This window comes from Tachyglossus aculeatus, chromosome 1 (assembly GCF_015852505.1).
Source record: "Tachyglossus aculeatus isolate mTacAcu1 chromosome 1, mTacAcu1.pri, whole genome shotgun sequence".
NCBI lineage: Eukaryota > Metazoa > Chordata > Mammalia > Monotremata > Tachyglossidae > Tachyglossus > Tachyglossus aculeatus.
In genome coordinates this window covers 23,073,878-23,093,064 of record NC_052066.1, presented here as the reverse complement: position 1 = coordinate 23,093,064, position 19,187 = coordinate 23,073,878, and the positions used below count along the sequence as shown (strand labels likewise).

General features: G+C 43.8%; 1 non-coding gene across 1 annotated transcript; it reads left to right on the top strand.

Annotated features, from left to right (window-relative positions):
• The first annotated feature begins 17,702 nt into the window (after positions 1-17,702).
• On the top strand, positions 17,703-17,841 carry LOC119934381. The gene has a single exon (XR_005452923.1). It is a non-coding gene; the product is annotated as a small nucleolar RNA SNORA7 (small nucleolar RNA).
• Positions 17,842-19,187: the final 1,346 nt, after the last annotated feature.

Sequence of the window (19,187 nt, the reverse complement as noted above, 5' to 3'; positions counted from 1 at the left end):
TGAAATGCCAAGGAGACGAGGTTGCCCCAAAGACCAGAATGTCAAATCACATTAGCGGAAGAAGATCTCTCTTCCCCCTAAAAATGAAATCCCAAAACAATAATACCTGCACCAAGAAAGCAATTTTGGAACCTCTGTTCATGGCAGAGAATCAGTGAAGGGTAGCACAGGGTCTACCCTTCTTTATATTAAGGTTGTGTGACCCTGTGCCACCTCGGCATCAAACAGAAACTCCTTACCATCAGCTTTAAAGAAGTCAATCACCTTGTCCCCTCCTATGGAGAAGCAGTGTGGCTCAGTGGAAAGAGCCCGGGCTTTGGGGTAAGAGGTCATGGGTTCAAATCCCAGCTCCGCCAATTGTCAGCTGTGTGACTTTGGGCAAGTCACTTAGCTTCTCTGTGCCTCAGTTACCTCATCTGTAAAATGGGGATTAAGACTGTGAGCCCCCCGTGGGGCAACCTGATCACCTTGTAACCTCCCCAGCACTTAGAACAATCAATCAATCAATCAATCAATCAATCGTATTTATTAAGCGCTTACTATGTGCAAAGCACTGTACTAAGCGCTTGGGAAGTACAAATTGGCAACATATAGAGACAGTCCCTACCCAACAGTGGGCTCACAGTCTAAAAGGGGGAGACAGAGAACAAAACCAAACATACTAACAAAATAAAATAAATTTTATTTTAATAAAAAAATTTATTTTAATAAAAAATAAAAGAACAGTGCTTTGTACATAGTAAGTGTTTAATAAATGGCATTATTATTATTGTTAGTATTATTATTATTATTATCTCACCTCTCTGCTCTACTACTACAACCCAGCCCACAAACATCACTTCTCTAATGCCAGCCTACTCACTCTACCTCAATCTCATCTATCTTGCCGCTGATCTCTCGCCCTCATCCTGCCTGTCCTGGAACACTCTCCCTCTTCATCTCTATATGTTGCCAACTTGCACTTCCCAAGCGCTTACTACAGTGTTCTGCACACAGTAAGTGCTCAATAAATACGATTGAATGAATGAATGAATATCTGACAGACAATTACCCTTCCCTCCATCGAAGCCTTTACCATTACCATTTACCTTCTGACGCCCAGGCCCATGTTCTGGAAGGAGTTGGTTTGCTTCTAGCCTCCTGTTGCCACTGTCATGCCATATGCCATCTCCTTTCATCCCTCTTTCTCCTCCTCTAAAGTGTCTATCATAACAATAATAATAATAATGGCATTTATTAAGCACTTACTATGTGCAAAGCACTGTTCTAAGTGCTGGGGGAGATACAAGGTGATCAGGTTGTTCCACATGGGGCTCACAGTCTTAATCCCCATTTTACAGATGAGGGAACAGGTACAGAGAAGTGAAGTGACTTGCCCAAAGTCACCCAGCCGACAAGTGGCGGAGTTGGGATTTGAACCCATGACCTCTGACTCCAAAATCTGTGCTCTTTCCACTGAGCCACACTACTTCTCTAATGCTTCTCTATTGGCTCATGGCCCAGTGGCAAGAGCTTGGGCTTGGGAGTCAAAGGACATGGGTTCTAACTCAACTCTGCCGCTTGTCTACTGTGTGACCTTGGGCAAGTCACTTAACTTCTCTGTGCCTCAGTTGCCTCATCTGTAAAATGGGGATTCAGACTGTGAGCCCCACATGGGACAACCTGGTTACCTTGTATCTACCCCAGCACATAGAACAGTGCTTGACACAAAGTAAATGCTTAACAAATACCATAATTATTCTAAGTAGTAGTATTATTATTATTATTAGTAGTAGTATTATAGTAGTAGTAGTAGTAGCAGTATAAGTAGTAGTAGTAGTAGTATTATCACTATCACCCACTCCAGTTACTAGTCACAATCATCTATCACCCCTAGACTTCACCTCCAAATTTCTGAACCATTTTGATGTGATTGTATATATTTGTACAGATTTGTTACTCTATTTCACTTGTATGTATTTACTACTCTATTTTATTAATAATAATAATAATAATAATGGTATTTGTTAAGCACTTACTATGTGCAAAGCACTGTTCTAAGCACTGGGAGGATACAAGGTGATCAGGTTGTCCCACATGGGGCTCACAGTCTTAATCCCCATTTTACAGATTGGGGAGCTGGGGCTCAGAGAAGTGGGGTGTCTTGCCCAAGGTCACACAGCTGACAGGTGGCGGAGCCGGGATTCAAACCCAGCTCTGATGTGCATATAGCTATAATTCTATTAATTCTGATGGTTTTGACACTTGTCTACATGTTCTGTTTCGTTGTCTGTCTCCCCCTTCTAGACTGTGAGCCCGTTGTTGGGTAGGGACTGTCTCTATATGTTGCCGACTTGTAATAATAATAATAATAATGATAATAATGATAGCATTTATTAAGTGCTTACAATGGGCAAAGCACTGTTCTAAGCACTGGGGAGGTTACAAGGTGATCAGGTTGTCCCACAGGGGGCTCACAGTCTTAATCCCCATTTTACAGATGAGGTAACTGAGGCCCAGAGAAGTGAAGTGACTTGCCCAAACCCAAGCGCTTAGTACAGTGCTCTGCACACAGTAAGCGCTCAATAAATAAGACTGAATGAATGAATGAATGAATGATTCTCTCATTCCTAATCTGTCCCAACACTAATCCTCAGGGACATGAATATCCACATGGATGTCTCTGTTGAGCCCCTAGCTGCCTGTTTCATTCATTCAGTTATATTTATTGAGCACTTACTGTGTGCTTCCTCTCACTCATCAACTCTACCATCCACCTGATCCACCCCACCTCACCCACTCACCAACCTGAACACACGCTCCATCTGCTTACACTAATCATGGGTCATGGGTTCTAATCCCAGCTCCGCCACCTGTCTGCTGTGTGACCTTGGGCAAATCACTTCACTTCTCTGGGCCTCAGTCACCACATCCATAAAATAGGGATTGAGACTGTGAGCCCCACATACGACAGGGACTGTGTCCAGCACAATTTGCTTTCATACACCCCAGCGCTTAGAACAGTGCCTGGTGCTTAACAAATACCACAGTAGTAATTATTATTATTATTAGTCACTGCACAATCTCTAATCTCACCAGCTCTGATCGCCCATTCTCCAACCACAACCTCCTCACCTGCCTTCTCTCTGAAATAGAGCCCTGCTCGCAAGAGACCTCCAATCTCTTGACGCCTTACAATTATCCCAAATCATCATGACCCAATTGGTTTCCCTAATAATAATGGTAATTGTGGTATTTGTTAAGTAAGCGCTTACTATGTGCCAGGCACTGTACTTAGCACTGGGATAGATACAAGCTAATCAGGTTGAACATAATCCTTGTCCCACACAGTCTTAATCCCATTTTATAGATGAGGTAACTGGAGCCTAGAGAAGTGAAGTGATTTGTCCAAGGTCATGCAGCAGAGAAGTGGTGGAGGCAGGATTAGAGCCCAGATCCTTCTGACTCCCAAGCCTGCATTCTATCCCGCACAAATCCATGCTCTCAACTCTGCCCTCTCTACTGAGCTCTACTCTCTCGCTCCTTTACACCTCTCTAATCTTGCCCTGCCAACCACGATCACCTCCACATTTCATTTCCTCCTCAGGCTGCGGAGTACTGCTGGGGGAAATTCAGACATCACATTGACCTCATCCATCTCAAACTCTTCCTCACCCACTATAACTCCGTCCAACAATATTTCTCCTCCCTTACTGACCCCCTTGCCCATTGCCTGCACCAACCTTTCCAGACTTTAAACTCCCACTTTAAACCCCCGTGGCCTTCCATTTCTTGGCTCTGAAGACAGGTCTTCTATTACATCGACAAAATTGAAACCATCAAGTATAATCTTCCTAAATTCTCTCCCATAACTCTCCAGTTCCCCACATCCCCCAACCCCTTCACTAACTCTCTCTTTCCCTGCCATCTCTCAAGAGATCTTCCCCCTTTTTTCAAAATCTTTTCCCTCCACCTGCCACTCCGACACCACCCCTGCCCACTTAAATAACTTGCCCCCTTCCCTTCTTATCTCCCTGTTCCGCTTACTCTCCTTTGGCTCCCTCCGCTTTCATACATGCCCATGTACCCTCTATCCAAAAAAGAACTCTTCCTTGATCCCACTGCATCCTCCAGTTATCACCCCATCTCCCTTATACCATTTTCTTTCCAAACTCCTTGAAAAAGTTGTTTTCACCTGCTGCCTACTCTTCCTCTCCTCAACTTGCTTCATTCTGCTTCTGCCCCTTCCATACCCATGGGATTTGCTTCTCTGAGGTCACCAATGGTCTCCTTCTGGTCAAATCCCAGGACTCTACTCCAACCTAATACTCCCAGATTTCTCAGCTGTCTTCATCACTGTTGACCACCCCCTTACAATAGCTATAGAATCCAATACTTCCTCTCCATCCAAACAGCTTGTCCAAGCATCTATTATACCCTACCTTCAATACTGCATATAATAATATGAACAGTGATGTATTTATTACACACATACTATGTGCCAAGCACTGTTCTAAGCACTGGGGTAGATACAAACTCATCAGGTTGGACACAGTCCCTGTCTCACATGGGGCTCAAATTCCTAACCCCCATTTTACAGATGAGGTAACTGAGGTACAGAGAAGTGAAGTGAATTGTCCAAGGTCATCCAGCAGACAAGTGGCAGAGATGGGATTAGAATCCAGGTCTTTCTGACTCCGAGGCTTGTGCTCTATCTACTAGGCCATCCTGCATCCCCTGCATTAGCTGCATATCACTGACCTTACCTTCAGCCTCTCCCCACTCTACTTCATACTTCACTCTGCTGCCCAGATAATTTTTTTTAAGAAAAAAAATTCAATCCACCTCTCTCCATTCCTCAAATACCTATATTGGTTGCTGTCACCTATTGCCCAGGGACAGATTCGTTCTGGAATCAGCATGGTGACAAAATTTATTCCACAAGGCAAATTAAATTATTTGATTATTTTGGATGTGGCCAATTGAACCTCCCTTTCAGGAGGAATATGATTATTTAATGAGATTAGAGCTTCCCTATCGGGAGGAATATACTTATGTGTTACTTGCATGTGGCAAAACACCCAAGTCCCACTTAGGAGGACTTTGCTTGGAGAAGCAGTGTGGGTCAGTGGGAAAAGCATGGGCTTGGGAGTCAGAGGTTATGGGTTCTAATCCCAGCTCCACCACTTGTCAACTGCGTGACTATGGGCAAGTCACTTAACTTCTCTGTGCTTCGGTTACCTCATCTGTAAAATAGGGATTTAAAGTGTGAGCCCCACATGGGACAACCCTATTACCTTGTACCCCCAGTGCTCAGAACAGTGCTTGGCACATAGTAAGAGCTTAACAAATGCCCCATCATCATTATTATTATTATTATTATGCTTTGTTTGCACGTGGTGAGGTGGCTAGCTTCCACCCAAGAGCACTTCCCACTTGGGAAGAATCCATTTATGCATGACACACCCATGGAGAAGCACCTCGCTTCCAGCCCCATGAACACTCAGCGGGACACTCACCCATCCATCCTATGGCTCCTCAATTTGGTGCGGGCAGGGAGGGCATCCCAAGGTCTGGGCAGAGGTGACCTGCAGCCGACTATTGTGACTCTCCATCTACTGCACAGAAGGTCAGAGAACGCAGGAATTTATCACCTGTGCTCCTAGGCCACTCCAACTTCCAGCCTCAGTTTATCCAATCCCTGCCATACTTAATTTGATTGGTACAGGGGCGAGGGACACATTCTATCTCACCACCGACTTCTCAGGCCTCTGGCCTGGAATGCCCTCCTTCTTCATGTCTTACAATTTCTCTTTCCATTTTCCAAACCTTATTGAAGGCATATCTCCAATTCTAATTTCCCCTACTCCCTCTCCCTTCTGTGTCACTCTGATTTGCTCCCTTTATTCACTCCTCCCTTGGCCCCACAGCATTTACATAAATATCCTTAATTTATTTAGATTCATGTCTGTCTCTCCCTCTAGACTATGAGCTCACTGTGGGGAGGGAATGTGTTTACCAACTCTGTTGGACTTTATTCTCCCAAGCACTTAGTACAGTGCTCTTCACACAGTAAACACTCAATAAATTTAATCAATTGATTGATCGATTGTACCTTAATCTTGCCCATCTTGCCAACAATCCCTCGCTCTACTCTGGAACTCCCTCCCCATTCCTATCTGACAGACCCTCACACTCTCCCCATTTTCAAAGCTCTATTGCAATCACATGTCCCCTAATTCTTCATTTCCCCATCGATTCCCCCTCCCTTGCATATCACCAGCACTTGGGTCTGTAGCCCTTAAGCATTTTGATTCTTTAACCACCCCACACTATCCTTAAGCACTTAGATTGTCACCCCACCCCAGCTATATAACACTTATAAGCATATCTTTGTACTCTGCTATTTCCCCTATTCTGTTTTAATGTCTGTATCCCCCACTAGAATGTAAGCTCTTTTTGACAGGGATCACATCTACCAACTCTGTTGCACTGTAATATTTCAAGTGTTTAGTGCAATCAGTCAGTCAATCATATTTATTGAGCATTTACTGTTTGCAGAGCACTGTACCAAGTGCTGGGGAGGGTATGATATACCGATGCTTGGCATACTGTAGGTGCTCAATAATACCACTGATTTATTAATAATAACAATTGTGGTATATTTCTAAGCAATTACTTTGTGCCAAGCACTATACTAAATTCTGGAGTAGATACAAGATATTTAGGTCAGACACAGAACTTGTCCCACAGAGGGTTCACAGCCTAAGTAGGAAGGAGGCAAGATATTGAATCACTATTTTATAGATGAGGAAACTGAGGCCCAGCAAATCAATCAATCAAATGATATGGAGCTGAGGATGGGGTGAATAAAGGGTGAAAAACAAATGCAAGGGTGATTCAGAAGGGAGTGGGAGAAGAGGAAATGAGGGCTTAGTCGAGAAGGACTCAGAGGAGATGCACTTTGAATAATAATAATAATAATAATAATAATAATAATAATAATAATAATAATAACAATGGCCTTTATTAAGCACTTACTTGCTCATCTCCTCCTCCAACCCAGCTCGCATACTTCGTTCCTCTAATACCAACCTACTTACTGTGCCTCAATCTCATCTCTCTCTGTCAACCCCTTTCCCATGCCCTCTCTTCTGCTTGGATCTACCTCTCCCTTCATATCACGTGTGAAGCAATGTGGTCTAGTGGACAGAACACGGGCCTGAGAGTCAGAAGGACCTGGGTTCTAATTCTGGCTTTGCTACTTGTCTGCTGTGTGAACTGGAGCAAGTCATTTGACTTCTCTGTGCCTCAGTTACCTCATCTATAAAACGGGAATAAGATTGTGAGCCCCATGTGGGATAGCCTGTTTAGGTTGTATTTACCCCAGCATTTAGTACAGTGCTTGGCACACAGTAATAATAATAACAGTTATGGTATTTGGTAAGCACTTATTATGTGCCAAGCACTGTTCTAAACACTGGAGTAGATACAGAGTAATCAGCTGTCCCACTTGGGGCTAACACTTTTAATCCCCATTTTACAGATGAGGTAACTGAGGCCCAGAGAAGTTAATTGACTTGCCCAAGGTCACACAGCAGAGAAATGGTGGAGCTGGGATTAGAACCCATATCTTCTGACTCCCAAGCCCGTCCTTCTTTCCACTAAGCCATGCTGCTTCTCTAACAAATACCATATCCAACAAATGGCCACTCAGCCTTTCTTCAAAGCCCGATTAAAATCATATCTCCTCCAGGAAGCCTTACCTGACTAACTTCTCTTCCCTGTTCTCCCTCTGTCCCTTCTTTGATATTTGAAATTTGATATTCACCCCACCCCGCCCATCAGGCACTCAAGTTCACATCCTTATACTCTGTTGATTCCCCTATCTGTACTTATTTTATTGTCTGTCTCCCACACTACACTGTAAGCTCCTTGGAGGCAGGGATCATGTCCACCAACTGTATGGTTTTTTCCTAAGCACTTAGAACAATATTCTGCACAGAGAGTGCTCACTAAATATCACTGATTGACTCTCCTGATGATCACAATCTACTGCCTCTGTGGGTTTTAATCATTCCCTCTCTCAGTCTTCTAGTTTCCAAATTATAGAGAACTAATCATGTCCCTTTAACCTTGTAAAGAAACTGATCCATTCCCCCCATCAGTTTGGCTGCCATCTCTATTTCTCTCTGTCTTCTCTCACCTCCATATCTATGATCCTATGGTCCTCTAAAGTGGCTCAGTGGAAAGAGTGAGGGCTTCAGAGTCAGAGGTCATGGGTTCGAATCCCAGCTCCGCCACTTGTCAGCTGTGTGACCTTGGGCAAGCCACTTAACTTCTCTGTGCCTCAGTTACCTCATCTGTAAAATGGGGATTAAGACTGTGAGCCTCAAGTGGGACAACCTGATCACCTTGTAGCCCCCCACAGTGCTTAGAACAGTGCTTTGCACATAGTAAGTGCTTAACAAATACCACCATTATTATTATTATTAAAGTGCCCCCAAAAAAGCTGTGTTGCCTAGTGGTCAGGCCTAGGAGTCAGAAGGACCTGGGTTCTAATCCTGATTCTGCTATTTGTCTGCTGTGTGGTCTTGGGCAAGTCACTTCACTTCTCTGTGCCTCAGTTCCCTTATCTATAAAATGGGGATTAAGGTTGTGAACCCCATGTGGGACAGGGACTGTGTACAACCGATTAACTTGTACCTACCCCAACACTTAGTTCAGTGTCTGGCACATAGTAAGTGCTTAAATACCATTTAAAAAAAGATAAAGAAAACCAGAGGGAGATATTGCCCCACTAATAAATGTTCTCTCTGTTCCATTAAAATGTTTGTCAAGTTTTTCCACCAGTATATTGGTACAGTTATAAAAGCATGTCTGTGGCTGAGCTCTCTTCAAATGAATTACCACAAAGAAGATTGACTGGGCTGACTATGTGAGATCAGGGAGTGAAATGAAAACTTTCATGCTTTCCTCACTTGTTTGCATACCCGGCGTGTTCCAAATGAAACGTCAGCTTTCCAGCAACAGGCATACTTTAAGAAAAATTACATGTTGGAGAGAATTTGTTATCCATCCAATTTCTATCAGAAGAAATTCTATTAAATCCTCAGAAGGAAATACATTATAAACCCGCTTTCAGCAGCAAGTCCTTGAATAAACTTTTCAGTTATTTCACAAAACTTCCATTAAGGCTATTCTATTATGAAATAGATGAACATTTTCTTGAACAATTAGATCCAGGTGTGAGAAATAAAGAGCACGGTTTGCCTGAGAGCACTGAAACCTATGTGCTTAGGTGATTCATTTTCTTCCAATAAGGCCACCCATAATAAGCTTTTCTTCTGGAGCTTTGTCTTGTTTCCCATTTCAAACGCTGACAATGACTTAAGAATTGAAAGAATGACTTCCTCACGTCCCTGTGCTGCAACCAAACCTGGTCTACAAAGAAAAATAAAGCAGTGAACAAGAAAATAGAGAAAGAAAAACGGCAAGACGATAATAAGATATGCATCCCTTTCTCGAAACTCAACTCTGTAACGTAGAGCAGGAATGAGGGAGTGAACAATGGAGAAGGGAGAGTTTAGAAGGAAATGGATGTCCTTAAGTCAGATCTGAATTCTGCAGGGAACCAGAGGACAAATAAATCAAAGGTAGGATATTTTTACTATGCATTCTTATCTCTGAGTGTTCTTCTATAGATATAGAGGAGATGCGAAAAGCACAGTGCTGAATATGGCAGGCAGGCACAGAGCTGGAGTATAATAGGAACCTTAGAAGGAACCTAGATAGGGTCATTTCAACTGCCTCTAAAAGGACCAATTCAGGACATAGGGGTTGAGCACAAGAGAGTAGCCCATGTCCAAATGGTAACCAGGCCCTAGTTCTCCTCTTTTCTGCTTCCAGTTAGCTGCATATATTTAATGTCAATGGTATTTACTGGCCACCTACTGAGTACAGAATACTCTACTAAATGCAGGACAGAGTATTATAAAAATGAAGCACACCTACCCTGCTCTCAAGGAGCTGACCATTCAATGAGTGAGAGAGACAAAAGTCATTTTTTGTGGCATTTGTTAAGCGCTTACTATGTGCTAGGCACTTTACTAAGCACTGGGATAGATATCCACGTAATTCTGACTCCCAGGCTGAGGCTCTATCTTAGCAAGAGCAATTGTGGAGAGATTAGTGAAGAGGGTGAACAGCAGCGTAGCTGTGATATGGATGAGAGAAGAAGTTAGACCAGGCTGATGAGGAAAGGGCAGATCCAGGTGAGGAAGAACTAACTGGATGAAGAAGCTGATTGAATGTCGAGCTGGGCTCCCTTTTTCCTCTCTTCCCTCTCCCCACAGCACCTGCATATATGTTTGTACAGATTTATTACTCTATTTATTTTACTTGTGCATATTTACTATTCTATTTATTTTGTTGATGATGTGCATATAGCTTTAATTCTATTTGTTCTGACGATTTTGACACCTGTCTACATGTTTTGTTTTGTTGTCTGTCTCCCCCTTCTACGCTGTGAGCCCGGTGTTAGGCAGGGACCGTCTCTATATGTTGCTGACTTGTACTTCCCAAGCACTTAGTACAGTGCTCTGCACACAGTAAGTGCTCAATAAATAAATAAATAATCAATAAATCAATCAATAAATACGACTGAATGAAAGACACTGAGGAGTCAAGGATGACACCAGTGGTGTGGGGTTCTGGAACAAAGCCGTGATAAGGGGAAAGATAGGTAGAAGAATGAAGTTAGGAAACAGAGGGAGTTCAGCTTCTGTCTCCCTGAGTTTGAGGTGCCAGAGGGATGAAGTGCTTAGTACCATGCTCTGCACACAATAAGCACTCAATAAATACGATTGAATGAATGAATGAATAAATACAATTGAATGAATGTCCAAATGGAGATGTTCTGGGGAACGGGAGGTGGGGGCCAGAAAGGGAGGCGGGTTTGAGCAGATGGAAGGAGGATGGGAAAGGGACCTAGATTTGGGAGTCATCAGTGTGGCTCAGTGGAAAGCATACTGGCTTTGGAGTCTGAGGTCATGGGTTCAAATCCCGACTCCACCAATTGTTTGCTGTGTGAGTTTGGGCAAGTCACTTCACTTGTCTGTGCCTCACTTCCCTCATCTATAAAATGGGGATTAAGATTGTGAGCCCCATGTGGGACAACCTGATCACCTTGTATCTCCCCCAGTGCTTAGAACAGTGCTGGGCACATAATAAGTGCTTAACAAATACCAACATTATTATTATTATCTCCTCCAAGAGGCCTTCCCAGACTAAGTCCCACTTTTCCTCATCTCCTACTCCCTTTTGTATCACCCTGACTCACTCCCTTTGCTCTTTTTTCTCTCCCAGCCCCATAGCACTTATGTATACATGTGACATTTTATTTATGTCTGTTTATTTGTACTGATGCCTGTCTCCCCACATTTAGACTGTGAGCTCATTGTGGACAGGGATTGTCACTTTTTACTGCTGTATTGTATTTCCCCCAAGTACTTAATCCAGTGCTCTGCTCATGGTAAGTGCTTAATTCATTCAATTGTATTTATTGAGAGCTTACGGTGTGCAGAGCACTGTACTAAGCACTTGTATAATATGATTGAATGAATGAATGAGAGTTGAATCAATCGATGGTATTTATGGAATGATTACTATGTGCAAAGTATTGTACTAAGTGCTTTGGAGAGTATAATACAACAAAGTTGGTACACGTACTCCCTGCTGATGTGGAGATTACAGTCTAGGGGGGAGAGAGGCATTTAAAACGAATTACCGATCTCTGGATATGTGTGTCGTGAGCCCCCAGCTCATACCAACCAGGACCTTCCTGGACTCCGGGGACCTCGGTGACACGTAGTGGAGTTCCAACCCTACCTCTGATCATCAAGGTTACTGTTTAAAGTTCTTTACTTAGTTTTACCAACAAGCAAGGGAGTGACACATACTTACATTCCCTCACTCCACCACCAAAGGGTCCAATACCAGTCTGTAGTTCTGCAAATACTTCTTCTTTCTACTTGCAAATGCTACTGCCTTCTGCTGCTTTCCAGTGCTGCTCTCATTGTGCTTCCTTGTTGCTCCTCTGCATGCCTCCATACTGCTTCCAGGTGCCCCCTTATTGGCATTCCTCCTGTGATTCAAAGAGGCCACATTTTATCTGCCTTAGGTGTTGCAACTGTGGCTCCATGTGGCAGTCTTTGGTTGGTCTAGTCCTGTTGCTGGGTAGAACAGGGAGAGAAAGTCTTGCCTCCCTCCATGCTCCTCCCGCACAGGTCCTAGGTAGAGCTCATCGGTGCCTTGGCAAAGTCTCTTCCTTGTTGTTGCTCATGGTATCATAAACAGTCATTGATAAGGCAGCTTATTGTGGGCTCACCACAATAAGTTCTGGAGGCTGAGATTGGGGAGAATAAAGGATACAAAGCCAAGCGCAAGAGTGACACAGAAGAGAAAGGGAGTAGGGGAAATGAGGGCTAGGGAAAGGGCTCTTGAAGGAGATGTGATTTTAATAAGACTTAATAAGATGGTGGGGAGAGTGATAGTCTATCACATATGAAGCGGGGAGAGACTTCCAAGTCAGAGAGAGGATGTGGGCGAGAGGTAGGTGGCGAGACAAATGAGAATGAGGAACAGTAAGTAGGTTGGCGTACGAGGAGTGAAGAGAGAGTGCTGGATTGTAGTAGAAAATCAGCTAGGTGTGAGAAGGGGGCAAGGTGATCGTGGGCTTTAAAGGTAATGGTAAGGAGTTTCTGTTTGATGCAGAGGTGGATGAGCACACTGGAGGTTCTTGAGGAGTGGGGAAATATGGGCAGAACGTTTTTGTTGATAAATGAACCATGCAGCAGAGTGAAGAATGGACCGGAGTGGAGAGAGACATGAGGCAAGGAGGTCAGCAAGGAGGCCGATGCAGTAGTCAAGATGGGATAAGCCCTTAGTACAGTGCTCTGCACTCAGTAAGCGCTCAATAAATGCTATTGAATGAATGAATGAGTGCTTGGATCAACATAGTAGTAATTTAGATGGAGAAGAAAAGGTGGATTTTAGTGATGTTGTGAAGGGAGAGCCAACAGGATTTGGTGACACTGAATAGGTGGCTTGAAAGAGAGATGAATCAAAGATAATGCCAAGGTTATGGGTTTGAGAGACAGCGGGAATGGTGGCTCCATCTACAGTACTGAGAAAGTCAAGAGGAGGACAGGGTTTGGGTGGGACAATGAGGAATTGGAACCAAAACCCCTATCCTCTGTCTTAATAATGATGGCATTTGTTAAGTGCTTACTGTGTGAAGAGCACTGTTCTAAGCACTGGGGAGGATATAAGGTGATCAGGTTGTCCCACATGGGGCTCACAGTCTTAATCCCCATTTTCCAGATGAGGTAACTGAGGCACAGAGAAGTTAAGTAACTTGCCCAAAGTCACACAGCTAAGTGGAAGAGCTGGGATTTGAACCCATGACTTTTGAATCCCAAGCCCAGGCTTTTTCCACTGAGCCACGCTGCTTCTCTCATCTCATGTCTGCACTTCCCTCTGCTGCTAGAATCATCTCGCCATTCCTCACACATCTAGAATGGTTACCAAATCCTCCCTCTATTAAACAGAAACTCCTGGCCATTGCCCCTGTACACCGTAAACTCATTATAGGGAGGGAACATGTCTGCTAATTCTGTTGCATTATATTCTTCCAAGTGCTTAGTACAGTGCTCTGCACATGGTAAGCGTTCAATAATTACCACTGATCGACTGATTGATTGGTGTTCTATCAAGCTTCCCTTTTCACTGTGTCTCTGACCCCCTTCTCCTGTCTAGAACTCACCCAACACACCCAAATTCCCCAGTTCTATGATTTTCCCATCTTTAAAGTGCTTCCTGGATTAATTTTCATTCTCCCCACCTCATACCTCCAACTCTCATCCCAACCCTTTTGCATCACCTTAGCACTTCTGCACTCATAACTTCCTGTACCAATTTTGTGTATTTGGATTTACATACTCTACCTTTTGGACACTTCCTTCTCTCCATAAATCATCTGTTGTGGGTCTTCCCCATTAGATTCTAAGTTACTTGAGGGCAGAGATCATATCTATAGCTCTATTGTATCCTTTTGCTTAGTACAGTACTTGGAACACAGAAAATGCTCAGTAAATACTACTGATTGATTAGATTGAATGATGGATTGAATGAAACTGAAGAAGCAGAGAATATGTGCATATGTCCCTTATCCTATCTTGGTCCCACAGAACCCTCCAATTGTCACCCCACTTTGCTCCTACAGTTTTCTTTCCAAACTCAAGTGAGTAGTTTATGCCCACTGCCTCCTCCAAGGCTGCAATGACCTCTTCAGTCCCAAATCCAACAGCCTCTATTCCATTCAAATCCTTCTACACCGCTCAGCGGCCTTCAATACTGTGGACCACTCCTTTCTCCAGGAAATTCTAACTAATCTTTGCTTCACTGACACTGTCCTCTCCTGATTCTCCTCCTCCTCTTTGTCACCATGATATTGTTAATAATGATACTTGTTAAGCACTTAATGTATGTAAAGCACAACTAAGCAGTGGGGTACATGCGGGATAATCAGATCAGACACAGAGGACTCACAGTCTAAGAGGAAGGAGAATAGGTATTTTAGGCCCATTTTATAGGCAAGATCATTGAGACACAGAGAAGTTGTCTCAGTTGCTTAAGATCACACAACAGGTAATTGATGGAGTTGGAATTAGAACACAGGTTCTCTGATTCCCAAACCTATCCTGTAACCACTAGACCAGACTGATCCTCTCTCTTTGACTGCTCCTTCTCAATGTCTTTCAATGTGAGAGTTCCTCAAGGGTCAGCCTGGATCCCCTTTTATTCTCCATCTACACTTACAGCTTCAACTCCCACCGTCTATAAAGATGATTCCCAAATCTACCTCTCTAGCCCCAACCTCTCTTCTCTGCAGTCTTGCATTTCCTCCTGCTTTCAGTACATCTCTATTTGAATGTTCCATGAGCAAATCAAATTTAACATGTATAATAATAATAATTGTGGTATTTGTTAAGGGCTTACTATGTGTCAGGCACTGTACTAAGCGCTGGGGTGGATACAAAAGCAAATCGGGTTGGATATGTTTCCTAACCCGCATGGAACTCACAGTTTAAATCCCCATTTTCCAGATAATAATGATAATGATGATGGCATTTAATTCTAAGCGCTGGGAAGATAAAAGGTTATTCATTTGTCCCATATAGGACTCACAGTCTTAATCTCCTTTTTACAGATGAGGTGACTGAGGCATAGAGAAGTTAAGTGACTTGCCCCAAGTCACACAGCTGACAAGCGGCGGAGCTGGGATTAGAACCCACAGCCTCTGACTATCAAACCCGTGCTCTTTCCACTAAGCCACGCTGCTTCTCAGATCAGGTAACTGAAGCCCAGAGAAGTTCATTCATTCATTCATCCAATTGTATTTATTGAGCCCTTACTGTGTGTACAGCACTGTATTAAGCCCTTGGAAAGTACAAATCGGCAACATATAGAGGCGGTCCCTACCCAACAACAGGCTCACAGTCTAGAAGGGGGGAGACAGGCAAAAAAACACACGGCAGACAAAACAGAACTCCTCATCTTCCCACCCAAACCCTATCTTCTCCCAAACTTCCCCTAACTGTAGACAACACTACTGTCTTCCCTGCTCACAAGCCCATAATCTTGGCATTATCCTAGACCCAATTCTTTTATTCAATCTGCATATTCAATCTATCACCAAATCCTATCAGTTCTGTCCTCACAACATCCCTAGAATCCATCCCTGCCTCTCCATCCAAGCTGCTTCCATGCTTATCCACGTTTTTATCAAATCTTATCATAACCTAGGCATTATCCTTGGCTCCTCTCTCTCATTCAACCCACATATTCAATCCATCACTAAATCCTGTCAGTCTCACCTTCATAAAATTGCTAAAATCCATCCTTTCCTCTCCAACCAAACTGCTACCATGTTAATCCAATCACTCATTCTATCCCAACTGGATTACTGCATCAGCCTACTTGCTGACTGCCCAGCCTCCTGTCTTTCCCCACTCCAGCCCATACTTCACTTTGCTGCCCAGATCATTTTTCTACAAAACTTTCAGGGCATGACACTCCACTCCTCAAAAAACTCCAGTGGTTGCCCATCCACCTCCACATCGAGCAAAAAACTCCTCACCATTGGCTTTAAAGCACTCCACTACCTTGCCTTCTTCTACCTCACCCCTCTACTCTCCTTCTACAACCCTGTCCACACACTTCACTCCTGTAGTGCTAACCTTCTCACTGTGCCTCAGTCTCTCCTGTCTCGCTGCCAACCCCTGGCCCATGTCCTATCTCTGGCCTGGAACGTTCTCCCTCCTCAAATCTGACAATTACTCTCCCCGACTTCAAAGTCTTATTGAAGGCATATCTCCTCCAAGAAGCCTTCCCAGGCTAGCCCCCCCACCTTCCTTTTCTCCCACTCCCTTCTGCATCTCCCTGACATATTCTATGTGTTCTTCCCCACTCCCAGCCCTACAGCACTTAGCACAAATCTGTAATTTATTTATTTGAATTGTTGTCTTTCTCCCCCCTCTAGACTGTAAGGTCTTTGTGGGCAGGAAATGTGTCTGTTTATTGGTGTATTGTACTTTCCCAAGCACTTAGTACACACAGAAAGCTCTCAATAATATGATTGAATGAAGGAATGAATGAATGAATCCTGCCTTGACTACTTTATAAACCTCCCTGAGCTCACTAACCTCCTTGCCTCCTGTCTCTCCCCTCTCCAGGCTCACTTCCTTCGCTGCCTGGATCATTTTTCTAAGAATCTGATCAGTCCACATCTCTCCACACCTCCAAAACCTCCAATGGTTGCCCATATCTCTGCATGAGACATCTGCATTAAGACACTCTGTTGTCACTCTTACTTGCTCCTTCATTCATCCTCCCATCCCCACAGCACATATGTATGCATATGCGCATTTTGCTTTAACATATTATGATGTGCATTTAGCTTTAATTCTGTTTGCTTTGATGACTTGACACCTGTCCACATGTTTTATTTTGGTTTATTTTGTTGTCTGTCTCCCCCTTATAGACTGTATGCCTGTTGTTGGGTAGGGACCATCTCTATATGTTGCCAACTTGTACTTCCTAAGCACTTAGTACAGTGCTCTGCACACAGGAAGTGCTCAATAAATACGATTGAATGAATATGTATATATCTGTAATTTATTTATTTATATGTGCATTTATCTATTTATATTAATGTCTGTCTCCCCCTCTAGACTGTGAGCTCATTGTGGGCAGGAAATGTGTCTGTTTATTTTTGTACTGTACTCTGCCAAGTGCTTAGTACAGTGCTTTGTACGCAGAAAGCGCTCAATATGATTGAATGAATGAATCTATTACAACCCAACCCACACATTTCACTCCTCTAACACCAGTCTCCTCAATGTACCTCAATCTTGTCTCTCTCTACAATGACACATCTGCTCGCATCCTCCCTCTGACTGAGAACTACCACTCGGTTCCTATCTGACAGCCCACCAGTCTCCCCATCTTCAAAGCCCTACTAAAATCACATCTCCTCCAAGAGGTCTTTCCTGACTAAGCTGCCACTTCCACTTATTTGTACTCCTTTATGTGTCGCCTACACACTTGGTGGTTTGTAATCCTCCAACGTGTTGATTTTTACCCCACCTCCATAGCACTTTGCCCTCTCTGGGTCACACCTGGAGAGTTTCCAGTACTCTACCAGTCTCAGCTATGGGAGGGAGAGTCAAGCGGAGGCCTACCCATTCCATTCCTAACCTTGGCCAGTGGCTAGCGAGTGGAAGGCAATCTGCTGCAAGTCAAAACTCCCTGTGCTGGGCAACAGCGGCACCGGAGAGAGTCGAGGACAGAGACTCAGGTTTACTGTGCGGAAGGGTGGCAGTGATAGTGACTTCCCTATTTTGATCAAGAAAGCTCTATGGCTATACTCCCAGAATGATGGCAGATGGAGGTGGGGCGTTCTGGGACAGATGTGTTCGTGGAGTAACTATGGGTCAGAGATGACTTGACAGTGTAAGACAAGACATAGGACTTATGTACATAGTCATCTGCAATTCATTTTAATATTTGTCTCCCCCTCTGGTCCATATGTTCCATGTGGACATGGATCAAATCTACCTATTTTATTGAATCTACTTCTTCTACTGAATTGTTTATTTATTTATTGAATTCATTTATGTTAATGTCTGTCTCCCCCTCTGGACTGTGAGCTCGTTATGGGCAGGAATGTGTCTGCTTGTTTTATATTGTATTCTCCCAAGTGCTTAATACAGTGCTTTGCACACAGTAAGCGCTCAATAAATACAATTGAATGAATGAATGAATGAATTGTACTCTCCAAAGAATTTAATGCAGTGCTCTGCACACAGTAAGCACTCAGTAAATACCTCTGATTGATTGACTGATGAGGAGAACGAGGTGAGTATGATTTTGGCCAAACCAACAACTGATACCATCTCAAGGAGTACTCATTGGTATTGAATATGGATAATAGTAATAGGTCAAGGAGGACTAGGGCAGGGTAGAGTCTGTAGAACCTGGCCATGAGGAGGTGTCACCCGTCATCCGGGGATGGGTTCGTTCGGTAATCAGCATGGCGAGAGAGACAGACAAAGAGAGAGAGAGAAAGAGAGAGAGAGAGAGAGAGAGAGGGACAGAGAGAGAGAGAGAGAGAGAAAGAGAGAGAGAGAGAGGCTGGGGAACAGAAAGTCTGAGTTTTCTATAAAATTTATTCTGCGAAGCAAATTGAATTCTTTAGTTGTTTAGGTGCAATGGATTGAGCTTCCCTTTCAGGAGGAATGTAATCAGTTAGCAATATTTGAGCTTCCCTAATGGGAGGAACACAATCGTACGTTAATCACGCGTGGGTGAGGCGGCTAGCTCTTACCCATGTGCACTTCCCACTCGGGACGAATCCACTTACTTTCCCATGCAGGACAAATCCATTCCATTACCCGCACATGTGATGGGCAGCTAGCTCTCACCATGTGCAGTCCCTACATGGAAGGGATCCACTCATGATCCCCATCTGCAGCGGGGCACCTAGGTCCCACCCATGTGATGCTCACCCATCCCATGGCCCTTGCTTCAGTGGGTCAGTGCAGAGCGGACATCTGGCCTTCTGGGCAGAGAAAAACAAGTGGGCC